Raw genomic sequence first — 14,678 nt, 5'->3', positions numbered from 1 at the left:
AAAAGTGAATATACATTGTATATTGTATAATACATTGTATATTGTATAATACATTGTATATTGTATAATACAATGATTTAAGTTGATTCAACTACTATTCTGGACAAAGAAAGATAACTCCAATTGAAATTTGTTGCTATTGCACAATATTGTGCAATTATATATTTCTTGCTATTGCGCAATACTGTGCAATTGAAAATACTTGCTATTGCACAATACTGTGCAATTGAAGATTTTTTACTATTGCGCAATACTGTGCAATTGAGAATTTCTTGCTATTGCACAATACTGTGCAATTGAAAATTTTTTGCTATTGCTGAGTACTGTGCAATTGAAAATTTCTTGCTATTGCACAATACTTAATATAATAATTTTGGATTCTGATTTGGAACAACTTGAAAACTGGGCCTATTATCAAAAATCTAAGTACATGTTTAGATTTAACATATCAAAGAAGCCCAAGCATTCAATTTTTGTTAAAATCAAACTAAGTTTAATTTTGGACCCTTTGGACCTTAATGTAGACCAATTTGAAAACGGGACCAAAAATTAAGAATCTACATACACAGTTAGATTCGGCATATCAAAGAACCCCAATTATTCATTTTTTGATAAAATCAAACAAAGTTTAATTTTGGACCCTTTGGGCCCCTTATTCCTAAACTCCCAAAATCAATCCCAACCTTCCTTTTATGGTCATAAACATGTGTTAAAATTTCATAGATTTCTATATACTTATATCAAAGTTATGGTGCGAAAACCAAGAAAAATGCTTATTTGGGCCCCTTTTTGGCCCCTTTTTCCTAAACTGTTCGGACCTCAACTTCCAAAATCAATACCAACCTTCCTTTTGTGGTCAGTAACCTTGGGTCAAAATGTCATAGATTTCTAATTACTTTAACTAAAGTTATAGTGCAAAAACCAGGAAAATGCTTATTTGGGCCTTTTTGGCCCCTAATTCCTAAAATGTTGGGACCAAAACTCCCAAAGTCAATCCCAACCTTCCTTTTGTGGTCATAAACCATGTGTTTAAATTTCATAGATTTCTTTTCACTTTTACTAAAGTTAGAGTGCGAAAACTAAAAGTATTCGGACGACCAAGACGACAACGACGACGACGACAACAACGACGACGACGCAGACGACGACGCAGACGACGACGCCAACGTGATACCAATATACGACCAACAAAATTTCAATGTTTGTGGTCTTATAAAAACTGCATTCCCAAATTTTCTTCACAATTTATAATCTTAAGCATGTTAAGGTGAAATACCACTTTTTATTTTACCCAATTAGTCTTTGTTAAATTTGCACTTTTAAAAAACAAATATGCAAAATTTATCTTTGTTTCAAATAAACATGAAACAGAAATATTTGGCATGTGTAAAGTTTCATCCTCTCCAGTACTATAGACGAAATTTCAAATAACATTTCATTGCATATAAGACAATAACCATCACTGGAAATTAACCAATAAAATGTTCACCTCTTTTTTACCCGTGTACAACATGTACAAGCTTTAGTAACCAATTGTGTTACTTCAAGTTTCTAAAATATTTATAGAAACACCAAATAAAAACAATGGTGCTTTGAAACACCCAAGATATATGTGTATGACCCAGAATTCTTTTAATGCAATGACATGTAGTATAAATTATCTACAACTGTAAAATCCGTATGCAACCGGATGTGATGTACTATGAATTGGTGGTATTACGCCAAAAATACACTAACGAAGCATCATCGACATGTGTTAAAGAGATTTTGCTTTATAACTAGTGATAATATCAATCTTAAATATTCGGTGATTAATTCATTGGTTGATTGGCGTTTAACGCCAATTTCAACACTATTGTCATAGGGTGAAACTTGCAAATTTATTTCTTATCTAAGATCAGTATTAAATTGCCCACATTAATTTTCTATGCTCAAGCGTGTTGAGTATTTGTAGATTTATTGTTTTCATGAACTTTAGGAGACTGTCTGATTGGCCGTTGAATTTATTGTATGATGCAGCTGTGTTTTAACTGTAATCGTTTCTAATTAGAAGCCGTATAATATATGTCTCTGTTTGTTTATATTCTGTCCTTATACTTGTGTGATCTGGAGATAAATGACGATTTAATGTGTGAGAAAGTCATGAAAGTAGCCAGTGCCTTGGCAATAAAAAACCTTAGTGAATGTTGAGATTCGACAGAATTGAAGATAGTTAGTGATAGAGAATGGACTTGTCTTTACATTAACAATGTAATGTAATGAGAGTGCATATATGTGAACTTGTACATAATAAATACATGAAATATGTATGTATGAACCTGAATTTTTAAAGCCAGTGCCTTAGAAGAGCTCCGTGACACTATTGTGTTATTTTATGGCGGTCAGTGGTGCAGGACACCGGATTGCAAAAAAACAGCAATTAAATATTGCCAAACAAAATAACAACCTAAAAACTGCTAAACAATTTGTTTTGAACCTCTCAAATAGAAAATTAACAAATACAGAAATTATGACGTTGGGAAAAGGCTTAAATTTTGTACCTACGGACAAAATCTCTAGGACAAATATCCTCAAAGATTTCAAAAAATTCGAAAGAAAACTAAGATTAAAGCATTTCTTTCAGAAATACAAAACTATTCCGAAAACAAATCATTCATTTAAAGAAAAGTTTAAATTTAGTGTTCCTATTATAGGCGACAATCCTATAGAAAAGTACATATTCCACACAAAAATTACACTTTCAAATTATAAACCAAATAAAACCAAAAACATGACGAAAGAAAAAACGCATTGTCTACGTACTTTACGACACATTGAAACACTTACTATGCATTAAGCAGATAAAAACAACATACATGACATAACAGTAGTTCAAAATAAAAACGAATACGCCGATTAGGGTAAACGTCAATTAAACGACGGAATACACTATATTAAAATATCAGAAATCAACATAAAAAATACCATGAATAAAATTAATGAGATTGTGTACAACATGAACATAGACAATTACTTAGACGAAATAACATTTAACTCCATCAAATACGAAAAACCAATATATAACAACACCCTTTGCCTACTTTCTGCATAAAATCCATAAACTGAATAACGAAATACTGAAAGATATTTATAAACAACAAACTGAAATTAAAAAACAAGTACCAGCAAGGCCAATCATTTCACAATGCAACGGTCCATTAGAAAGAATCGGGCAGTATTTGGATTTCTTCCTATTACCAATAGTTAAAACATAAACTACGTACATATCTGATACAGGTAGCTTCATACGTCTACTCGAAAAATCAAAGATAGAAACCGATACTTTACTGGTGGTTTATGATATCACATCCCTATACACAAATCTAAAATTTAGCGAAATTATTGACGCTTTAAACAGTGTCACAGGGATATATGAAAACCTAGAATATAACATATGACTATTTACTACAAATAACAAACTTAATTCTCCTTAATAATGAATTTACCTTCAACAAAAAATGTTACAGGCAAATTATAGGAGCTAGCCAAGGACATGTAGCAAGTCCTCAAATCTCAGATATAGCCATGATACCAACAAATAAATAAAATTCTAAATATCTTTCCACACAAAAACAAAATACTATTTCATAACCGTATGCAAGGTGATGGATATATTTTATTTCAAGTTACTACGGAAAAAGTTAAACTTCTTTTCGAAATAGCAAACACAAACAACATCCTAATGCAATTTACTAATGAAATTGACAATTTTAATGAAAGAATAGACATATTTACAGAAAAATTTATACAAGACGTTACAAAATCGCTTTTGTAAATAAAATATTAAGAAATATTTCCCATACAGAAAGATTAAATAAATTAACAAACAAAGAAACAAGCATAAACAAAAACACAGATAACTATAATATATATTTCATAACACAATACCACGCTAATGCGGAAAATTTAAAAACCATTATAAGAAAACATTGGCATTTAATTCAAGACAACACACAGTTCAAAAATCTCTTCGATAAAAAAACCCTTCAATAGCATTCAAAAGAAACAGGAACATTGGGGAAATCGTTAAGAACACTTGAAACACAGTTTAATATTCAGCACGACAGGGCCGACTCGAATAGACGTGTTTCTCAGTTGTACTAAATATGGGTTCCGATACACCTCAAGAAGAAATATCTTTGCGGACAGTTTTAGACGCAGTTAATCGTCAAAAGCAGGATATTGAAGTTCTTGTTGACACAAAGATAAGTGAGAAGATAAATAGTTTGCGCGACGAAATTCATGGCACAAACCAGAGCATGAAGTCTCAAGTTAAGAAGCTGAAGTCTGATTCCCAGTACAAATGGCGTTCTGAAGGTAACAAAATTCAGTTCAGTCATAATACAGAAAACCTTGAAGATTTAACCCAAGCTATTTGGGCTATTGACAATGGCAAAGCTGATTATGCTAGAGACATTGTTGCATCCTGTACAAATAGGCTTAAACATAGAAATAAGCTAATAAAGATCGCGGATACTTCTGATGGAGGGTGGGATACAGCTCGCCAGTACGAAGCAAACCCTATTGCTAGCGATTCTGAAGATGAGTCCAAGATTATAAGGGCTGAAAACAGGGCCATTAGGAAGAAAAAGGCTAAGAGCAAACCAGCAGCTAAACAGCAGCAGATTCCTGCCACCGCTAGCTCTAGCTTCTCCTCTCAACAGCCCTTTCGAGGGGGCCAGCCGTCTTGGTATGGAGGTTTCCCGTATGCCCAGGACCAGTACGCTGGAAAATCTCAACGGGGACCTTGCTTCAACTGTGGGTCGTACAAACATTGGAGAGTTAACTGCCCCTTCCAAAACAACAAGACAACAGCATCACACAACAGAAACTAGCTTTGTAAAAGATGAGTATAATTTTGACATTAGTTCTTTAGATAATGAGTATACTCAAAATTTTACACATGATTATTACGAGTATGAGCAAGATGGTACTGATATTATTGTTAAGGGTAGGCTAAAGGAAAATATACAATTTTGGATAGATATTGGTGCATATGACTATATAATTGACACTATAAGAGATGGCTATAAAATACCATTTTATTCTACTCCTCCGTCTACGTAGTTATTCAACAATTTATCAGCTTTGAAAAATTCCGATTTTGTACATACAGCTATTCAAGATTTATTACATAGAGGGTTAATAGTTCAGTGTGACCAACGACCTTTTGTTGTTAATCCTCTTACTGTAGCGGTTCAGTCTAATTTAAAGAAAAGATTGATTCTTGATTTGAGGGCGGTAAATAAACATTTATGGAAACAGAGCGTTAAATTTGAGGACATGAGGACTGCTCAACAGCATATTAAATAAAATTATTCCATGTTTAAGTACGATGTTCACTCAGCTTATCACCATATTGACATTTTTGAACCACACACAGAGTATTTAGGTTTTTCATGGATCATAAATGGCTCTCCTACATTTTTCAAATTTCTTGTTTTACCATTTGGTTTGAGTACAGCTTGTTTTATTTTTACTAAACTGACTAGGCCACTTGTAAAGAAATGGCGATCTGAAGGTAAGCAAGTTATAATGTATCTTGATGATGGTTTGGGTATAGAACAAGATCAAGAAATGTGTAAGATTGTGTCAGAGCAAGTTAAGCTAGATTTAGTTAGAAGTGGCTTTGTACCCAAGGCTGAAAAGTCATTGTGGGAACCTACTAAACGTTTGGTTTGGTTAGGTACATTTATTGATACAGAAAATGGTTTTTACAAAATACCAGATAACAGAATAAATAAGATGATGCATTCTATTGATGACATTATATCTTGTTTGACTGGGCGTAAAAGCGTTTTTGTGAAAAAAGTTGCATCTGTTGTAGGTCAGATTATATCTACATACTTAGTTATTGGAAATTTAGTTTATTTAATGACTAAACATTTAACTATAGACGTGAACACATCTGCGTCTTGGTATTCTTATATTAAACTTTCAGAATCTAGTATTGAACAGTTACAATTCTGGAAACTGTATATAAGTGAAGTTAATGTAAAACATTTCAGTGTTGATGAATCATGTCATAGTATTATCTACAGTGACGCTAGTGATACAGGTTTTGGTGGTTATATTGTAGAAGCACCACAAAACATTGCACATGGCATGTGGGTTGAATCAGAACGTAGTAATAGTTCTACTTGGAAGGAACTTTCAGCGGTAAAGAAAGTTTTGCTGTCCTTAATTAACATTATATCCGGAAAAAGGGTTAAATGGTTCACAGATAACCAAAATGTTGTGAGCATTGTTAGCAAAGGAAGTACAAAAACTATTTTACAGAATTTAGCGTTGGACATATTTAGCGCATGTTTGAAGTACAATGTCAACATTGATATAGTTTGGATACCTAGAACACTAAACGAGAAAGCTGATTTTCTAAGTCGTATCGTTGATCATGACGATTGGGGAATATCATATTACATTTTTCAATTGATAGAATCTTTATGGGGCCCGCATGAAGTAGATTGGTTTGCTTCTGATCACAATTTCAAGTTACTAGTATTTTATTCAAGATTTTGGAATGAAAATTCTTCTGGTATTGATGCGTTTACAGTAGATTGGTATGGGGTTGACGGTCTTTTTGTACCACCTGTATTTCTTATACCACGTGTAATTAATTACATGAGACAATGCAACGCTGTAGGAACATTGATTGTTCCTTGCTGGCCATCCGCAAGTTATTGGCCTATGTTATGTCCAAATGGGTGCGATTTCACAGATCAAGTTATTGGATATGTAGAATTACCAAGCGGTAAGGAGTTTTATATTCCTGGTAAAAGCAAGAAGGCCATTTTTGGTAATACTGATCTTACATTTAAGATGTTAGCTTTGAGGCTAGATTTCAGAATAAAATACTGATATGTATGTAGGTTGTAAACCTTTTTTGTTTATGAAGCTGTGTATGCTTATCTGGTTTTTACAGATGATATGTGAAAGGCTGTAGTAGTGCCTTGATTGTGTACTAACGTTACAATGCATATCTGAATTGGTTTCAGATTTTGGCATTAAGGCTTTAAATAGCCTTGTTGAGAACTAATATACTAATAAATACAAATGCTTATGTCAGCATTAAGACTATTGTACATAGTCTTGTGAGATCTACTAACAAGTCTTTTTCTGTTGATAGTTTCTTACATTTAAGATTCTGTTATTGTTTAATTATTGTTTATACATGTATTTTTGCAGGCCTTTGAATCTGAGATTAATTTTTTGCCACCAGCTCTGCATACCAATGTTGATGTTCTTATGGATTTACTTTGCGAATCTAAAGCTGACAGTACCGTTAAAACTTATCATGCAGGATTTATCCGTTGGAAAAAGTGGGCTGTTCATAACGGCATAAGTCGTTGTGATATTTTACCGGCAAAATCTTTGCACGTTGCACTTTATTTATCTTCATTAGTTCAGAACAGTCGTACTGCTAGTCCGGTTATTTCAGCATTTTATAGTATACAATGGGCACATCATATGAGTGGTCAAACGTCTCCTACTGTTAATCTAGTTGTGAAAAATGTTCTAGAAGGTGCAAAACGACGATTAGCTACTCGAATTGAGAAAAAGGAACCAGTTACTCCTGAGCTTCTATCTAAAATGTATAGTTCGTCATTTAAGGAATATAATGTTATGTCACAGCGTATTATATGTGCGTGTTTACTCGCTTATTCAGGTTTTTTGAGAGTGTCCGAGCTATTAAATATACGGAGATGTGATATCATTTTTGAATTAGGTTATATATCTATATTTATTCCGAAAAGTAAAACTGATATATATCGTGATGGCAATTCTGTAGTAATAGCCTGTATGGATTCCGATATGTGTCCAGTTAAGAATTTAAAGTTATATTTGTTGTGGGCTGATATTTCGCCGGAATCAGAAGAATTTATTTTTAGAAATCTAACAAAATTCAAGGATAGATATGTGCTTCGAAAGGAAAATAAATCATTGTCTTACACACGTATGAGAGAATTATTTATTGAAGCTTTTCAACCATTTGTGTCAGATATTAAGAAATATGGATTGCACAGTTTACGTTCTGGCGGAGCTACAACTTGCGCTAATTTAGGTATTTCCGATCGATTGTTCAAAAGACATGGCAGATGGCGTTCAGAGACGGCCAAGGATGGTTATATTAAAGATTCTTTAAAAGACAGATTAATTGTTTCTGAAAATTTAGGTTTATAACCTGGTATTGACTTTTTATTTTCAAAGTGAATTAAGTTCTATAAGCAAGATAAAAAAATTATTTCCCGTTCTTTGTAGTTTCAGCACATGGCACTGTCGTGTGGGTATTCAATTTGAACTTTAGTTTTGGTTTTTTATTAGTATTATGTGCTTAGAGTTGGGTAGTCTATGGGTGTAGTAATTGTAGAAGAAATGTAATTTCAACCGTTTGAAGGAACTGAATTAGATTGAAATTAATTTCTTCTAGTTGTCTCCCATAGACCGTTAGTTGTTTTCCCGCGCTTCATGAGATATAGCCATTCAGCACGACAGGGCCGACTCGAATAGAAGTGTTTCTCAGTTGAAATTTTTTATCTTGCTTATGTGAATTTATTTGATGTTATATGAAATGTTTTGATTTCAGTAGTAATTATGTATTACTTGACTATATTTTGTCGACATGATATTATGTATCATAATGTGCAATTAAAATCAGCACATGGCACTGTCGTGTGGGTATTCAATTTGAACTTTAGTTTTGGTTTTTTATTAGTATTATGTGCTTAGAGTTGGGTAGTCTATGGGTGTAGTAATTGTAGAAGAATATATATTTCATAACACAATACCACGCTAATGCGGAAAATTTAAAAACCATTATAAGAAAACATTGGCATTTAATTCAAGACAACACACAGTTCAAAAATCTATTCGATAAAAAAAAACCTTCAATAGCATTCAAAAGAAACAGGAACATTGGGGAAATCGTTAAGAACACTTGAAATAAATCAATGTCTCCCAATAGAAATTAATTTGACAGTTACACTAAAACCAAAGGAAGGTGCGCTGACAATGACAAATGCATATTGAAACGTATCTTAAACTTAATCTAATAACCAAAACCAGTGATCCATACCATGATAAAACGAACAATAATAAACATGATAAATAAAAGGTACAATAATAACATGAATAAATAAAATATACAAAATAATAAACAAATAAACATTGAGGATAAAAACAAAACGGACGACCTCTGAGAGAGTTACCTGGAATATAATTCCGAAAAAAATCGAAACATTGTACTCGTAGCACGTAATCAATGCAAGGTCGGAAATGTGATACATACTATAAACGGGTGGACATTGGATCAATATACCTACAATGTATAATTTATACTTGTGTTATGAAAAGCGTGTTATTTTGAAACTGAGTAGCATACGTCCTTAATCAAACCAAGAGTACTTAAAAGTAAAAGCACGATATGAGAATAAAAAACTGACATTCATCTGACGTACAGTAACTATGCAAATACATGAAATACAGGCACACACAATTTTGAAAACCAAAGTGAAGATTTGTTCAATCAATTTGAATATTGCATAAATGTTTTGTTGCATTTAAGTAATGCATTGTCATTCTCTAAACAGACAGAGAGGCATAAAAGTGAACAGAAAGACGTACAAGGATGTATCATAACACATCTCGACTACGTAGGACAAATAAATAAAAAAGAAAACAAGCATTCTGAGAAAACTGAATGTCAATGCATAGAACACTATCGGTTAAAATATCATTCAACTGGGAAATAATGCTAACTGAATTGGTAATGTTTGATGTTTTCCAAATTAAATAAATGCTCCACAGGACTGCATAGGTCTAACTCTGAAATTGGGGCAAGTATATAAACATCATTCAATTTTGGTAGGGCTCTTAATTCAAATTGTGATTACACATTTGACACAGCATACACTACAGTTGTGGTGGACATTTCGACGTGCTCACAGTGAGCATTGGAATTTGGTGGACATATTTTGACTATGCCCACCAATGGGTCCATTTGTTTGCTTTGGAGATTCTGTATATCGTCAAGTTATTGGAATTCCAATGGGGACTTACGGTGCACCACTTGTTGCGGACCTGTTTTTGTACTGTTATGAGTTACAATTTATGACTAAAATGAGCAAATACCCATCTGATGCAAAAATTTAACAATACTTTTAGATATTTGGATGATATATTGGCCCTCAATCATGTCAATAATGCCGACTTCAGTATGTATACTAAAGAAATTTATCCTGTTGAACTTACTTTGAATAAAGCTAAAAATAACAATGACCACTGCCCTTTCCTCGATCTTGATATCTATATCAATAACGGGAAGCTTAATATTGATTCACTTATAGGGTCTTTGCATCAGAATTAAACACATTTATTATAAAACCAGTTGTTGGCATGACACGGGTTATGTTCTTCTCATATATTTTATGATGGTATAATACTAAACCCCTAACGGGAGGGAATGTGCTTGATATTCAAATGATGAAGACATAATCTTTCACTAAGTTTAATTGAGGTCTGGAGCTGGCATGTCAGTAACTGCTAGTAGTCTTTTGTTATTTTTGTATTATTGCCATTTTGTTTATTTTCTTTTGTTACATCTTCTAACATCGGACTCGGACTTCTCTTAAACTGAGTTTTATTGTGCGTATTATTGTGCGTTTGTTTTTTCTACATTGGGTAGATTTATAGGGGAGGGTTGAGATCTCAAAAAACATGTGTCATATTTCCTATAAAGTCACTGTGGTCTTATTCTTATGATACAGGAGATGTGTGTTTTACAGCAATGACTTGTGACATATTTCCTATAAAGTCATAGTGGTCTTATTCTTATGATACAGGAAATGTGTGATATACAGCAATGCCTTGTGACATATTTCCTTTAAAGTCACTGTGGTCTTATTCTTCTGATAAAGGAGATGTGTGATATACAGCAATGCCTTGTGACATATTTCCTATAAAGTCAAAATGGTCTTATTATTATGATAAAAGAGATGTGTGATATACAGCAATGCCTTGTGACATATTTCCTATAAAGTCACTGTGGTCTTATTCTTCTGATAAAGGAGATGTGTGATATACATTTGATATACAGCAATGCCTTGTGACATATTTCCTATAAAGTCAAAATGGTCTTATTATTATGATAAAGGAGATGTGTGATATACAGTAATGCCTTGTGACATATTTCCTATAAAGTCACAGTGGTCTTATTTTTATGATACAGGAGACGTGTGATATACAGCAATGACTTGTGACATATTTCCTATAAAGACACCGTGGTCTTATTCTTATGATACAGGAGATATGTGTTATACAGCAATGCCTCGTGACATATTTCCTATAAAGACACCGTGGTCTTATTCTTATAATACATAAACATTATAGGTAATATGTCACAAGGCAATGCTGTATAACACACATCTCCTGTATCATAAGAATAAGACCACGGTGTCTTTATAGGAAATATGTCACGAGGCATTGCTGTATAACACATATCTCCTGTATCATAAGAATAGACACCGTGGTCTTATTCTTATGATACCGGAGATGTGTGTTATACAGCAATGCCTCGTGACATATTTCCTATAAAGACACCGTGGTCTTATTCTTATAATACAGGAGATGTGTGTTATACAGCAATGCCTCGTGACATATTTCCTATAAAGACACCGTGGTCTTATTCTTATGATACAGGAGATGTGTGTTATACAGCAATGCCTCGTGACATATTTCCTATTAAGACACCGTGGTCTTATTCTTATGATACAGGAGATGTGTGTTATACAGCAATGCCTCGTGACATATTTCCTATAAAGACACCGTGGTCTTATTCTTATGATACAGGAGATGTGTGCTATACAGCAATGCCTTGTGACATATTACCTATATAGTCACCATGGTCTTATTCTTATGATACAAGAGATGTGTGATATACAGCAAGACCTTTTGGCATATTTCCTATTAAGTCACACTGGTTTTATTCTTATGATACAGGAGATGTGTGATATAAACATGATAAAGCAATGCCTTGTGACATATTTCTTATAAAGTCACTGTGGTCTTATTCTTATGATAAAGGAGATGTGTGATATACAGGAATGCCTTATGACATATTTCCTATCAAGCCACAGTGGGCTTATAGCCATAATTAGAAGCTTGCTGCCAGCGATCTCTCTGTCATCAAAACAATAAATTAGTATGTTAATGTTTTAATCTGTCAGAGTGTTGATATGTTGAAATGTCAACTTGTTCATGTTTGAGTATGTTAATGTGTTGATCTGTTTATGAGTTGATACGTCAATGTGTTGCTGTTTGAGTCTGTCAATGTGCTAATTTGTAAGTGTGTCAATATGGCAATGTGTTGATATATGTATCTGTTAATGTGTTGAAATGTCAGTTTGTCGATATGTCTGTGTTAATGAATGCATCTGTTTGAGTCTGTTAATGTGTTGACATGTCAGTGTGTCAATATGTTAATGTGTTAATGTAGGAGTCGGTTAATATGTTTATTTATTATACTTCACGTTAAAATGCCATATTGTGATTGGCTAATACCAGGGTGTTAATTTACTTTATCACATGACTGAGTGGGGGACAATTGTTTTGAATGCCACCCTCTCGTCCAGACCAATCAAAAATCAATTATTTAGACAATGAATTGAATTTACATCAAGTTATTAAAGACAATGCTTAAGTTCTATTTTTTGGCTTAGATTCTATTATTTAACTGTCAAAAAAAAAAAAAAAACATCTTGCTGAAGTTCTGTTGATTTTTCTAATATCCGTTACGTTGTTATGAACGTGACATCATGGAAAATACTTTTGAATAAAATGCGTCTGTAAAAGACAATTATGATAGGACATTCAGTATAGTAAATGAAATAACACATAGCTGTGAGGGTGATAGATTGGTACCCATCGAAAAAGTATTGTCAACCTTGGCTTTGCAGCGGTTGACAATGTTTTCTTGGGGTACCAATCTTCTCTATCACCCTCTCAGCTATGTTTTATGTATAAACTGTCAGTGTTTGGATATGACAATGTGTTAAATCTGTTTGAGTGTCTACTTGTCTATGTGTTCATCTGTCAGTGTGATGATGTAGAAGTCTGTTAATGTGTTGATCTGTCAGTGTGATGATGTAGAAGTCTGTTAATGTGTTGATCTGTCAGTGTGATGATGTAGAAGTCTGTTAATGTGTTGATCTGTCAGTGTGATGATGTAGAAGTCTGTTAATGTGTTGATCTGTCAGTGTGATGATGTAGAAGTCTGTTAATGTGTTGATCTGTCAGTGTGATGATGTAGAAGTCTGTTAATGTGTTGATCAGTCAGTGTGATGATGTAGAAGTCTGTTAATGTGTTGATCTGTCAGTGTAATGATGTATAAGTCTGTTAATGTGTTGATCTGTCAGTGTGATGATGTATAAGTCTGTTAATGTGTTGATCTGTCAGTGTGATGATGTTTCAGTCTGTTAATGTGTTGATCTGTCAGTGTGATGATGTAGAAGTCTGTTAATGTGTTGATCTGTCAGTGTGATGATGTAGAAGTCTGTTAATGTGTTGATCTGTCAGTGTGATGATGTATAAGTCTGTTAATGTGTTGATCTGTCAGTGTGATGATGTATAAGTCTGTTAATGTGTTGATCTGTCAGTGAAATGATGTAGAAGTCTGTTAATGTGTTGATCTGTCAGTGAAATGATGTAGAAGTCTGTTAATGTGTTGATCTGTCAGTGTAATGATGTATAAGTCTGTTAATGTGTTGATCTGTCAGTGTGATGATGTATAAGTCTGTTAATGTGTTGATCTGTCAGTGTGATGATGTTTCAGTCTGTTAATGTGTTGATCTGTCAGTGTGATGATGTAGAAGTCTGTTAATGTGTTGATCTGTCAGTGTGATGATGTAGAAGTCTGTTAATGTGTTGATCTGTCAGTGTGATGATGTATAAGTCTGTTAATGTGTTGATCTGTCAGTGTGATGATGTATAAGTCTGTTAATGTGTTGATCTGTCAGTGAAATGATGTAGAAGTCTGTTAATGTGTTGATCTGTCAGTGAAATGATGTAGAAGTCTGTTAATGTGTTGATCTGTCAGTGTGATGATGTAGAAGTCTGTTAATGTGTTGATCTGTCAGTGTGATGATGTATAAGTCTGTTAATGTGTTGATCTGTCAGTGTGATGATGTTTCAGTCTATTAATGTGTTAATCTGTCAGTGTTAAAATATGTCAACGTGTTGATATATGAATCTGTTAATGTGTTGAAATGTCAATTTGACAATATGTTTATGTGTTGATGAATCCATCTGTTATTGTGTTGATGTATGAGCCTGTTTATGTGTCGATCTGTCAGTGTGTCGATATGTCAATGTGTTGATGTATAAATCTGGTAATGTGTTGCCTTTTACAACTGAATTTTATAGTTTGTTTTTATGTTGTACCGTAACACAACTGTCCAAGGTTAGGGGAGGTTTGGGACCCTGCTTACATGTTTAACCCCGCCATATGCTGTATGTATGTGCCTGTCCAAAGTCAGGATCCTGTAATTCAGTGGTTGTCGTTTGTTGATGTGTTACATATTTGTTTTTCGTTCATTTTTTTTTGTACATAATTTAGGCTGTTAGTTTTCTCGTTTGAATTGAATTA

At 33.5% G+C, this 14,678-nt stretch overlaps 1 protein-coding gene across 1 annotated transcript in view; it reads right to left on the bottom strand.

Moving 5' to 3' along the window:
* LOC134699532 (uncharacterized) overlaps positions 1-14,678 on the bottom strand; it is a 73,951-nt gene that overhangs the window by 35,614 nt on the left and 23,659 nt on the right. The window lies entirely within an intron of this gene.

The sequence above is a fragment of the Mytilus trossulus genome, unplaced genomic scaffold (assembly GCF_036588685.1).
Source record: "Mytilus trossulus isolate FHL-02 unplaced genomic scaffold, PNRI_Mtr1.1.1.hap1 h1tg000070l__unscaffolded, whole genome shotgun sequence".
NCBI classification, from domain to species: Eukaryota; Metazoa; Mollusca; class Bivalvia; order Mytilida; family Mytilidae; genus Mytilus; species Mytilus trossulus.
This window is presented reverse-complemented; position numbering and strand designations above follow the sequence as displayed.